Genomic DNA, 326 nt, shown 5'->3' with positions numbered 1-326 from the left:
TTTTTTTACTAAGTTACTGTTCTACTGAAAAAGGAAATTCAGAGCAAGATAGGAATCACCAATTTGTCTTAGGAATATATGTTACCTACATGTATGGGTCATGTATATTTATTTGAAAGGAACACATTATTATAATTTTGATGGAAATTCAATTTATTTAGATATTTATTATTAAGTTGCTTCTTCATATCTTTTAAGGGACTAATCTCATTGTAAGAAATTGCTTTTGCTTTTGATAAGGAAGTCAGTCAGTCAGTAAAATAGCTATCATAAAGTTACATCCTAGAAATTTTCCTCACATTTGAATGTTGTCAGTTCAATTTCAT

At 27.6% G+C, this 326-nt stretch overlaps 1 protein-coding gene across 1 annotated transcript in view; it reads left to right on the top strand.

The window, feature by feature from the left end:
- Window positions 1-326, top strand: part of LOC119589512 (peroxiredoxin-2-like) — a 14256-nt gene that overhangs the window by 12783 nt on the left and 1147 nt on the right. The window lies entirely within an intron of this gene.

The sequence above is a fragment of the Penaeus monodon genome, chromosome 25, assembly GCF_015228065.2.
Source record: "Penaeus monodon isolate SGIC_2016 chromosome 25, NSTDA_Pmon_1, whole genome shotgun sequence".
Classification (NCBI taxonomy): domain Eukaryota; kingdom Metazoa; phylum Arthropoda; class Malacostraca; order Decapoda; family Penaeidae; genus Penaeus; species Penaeus monodon.
Note: the sequence above shows the minus strand (reverse complement) of the source record. Positions and strands in the feature narration are given on the sequence as shown.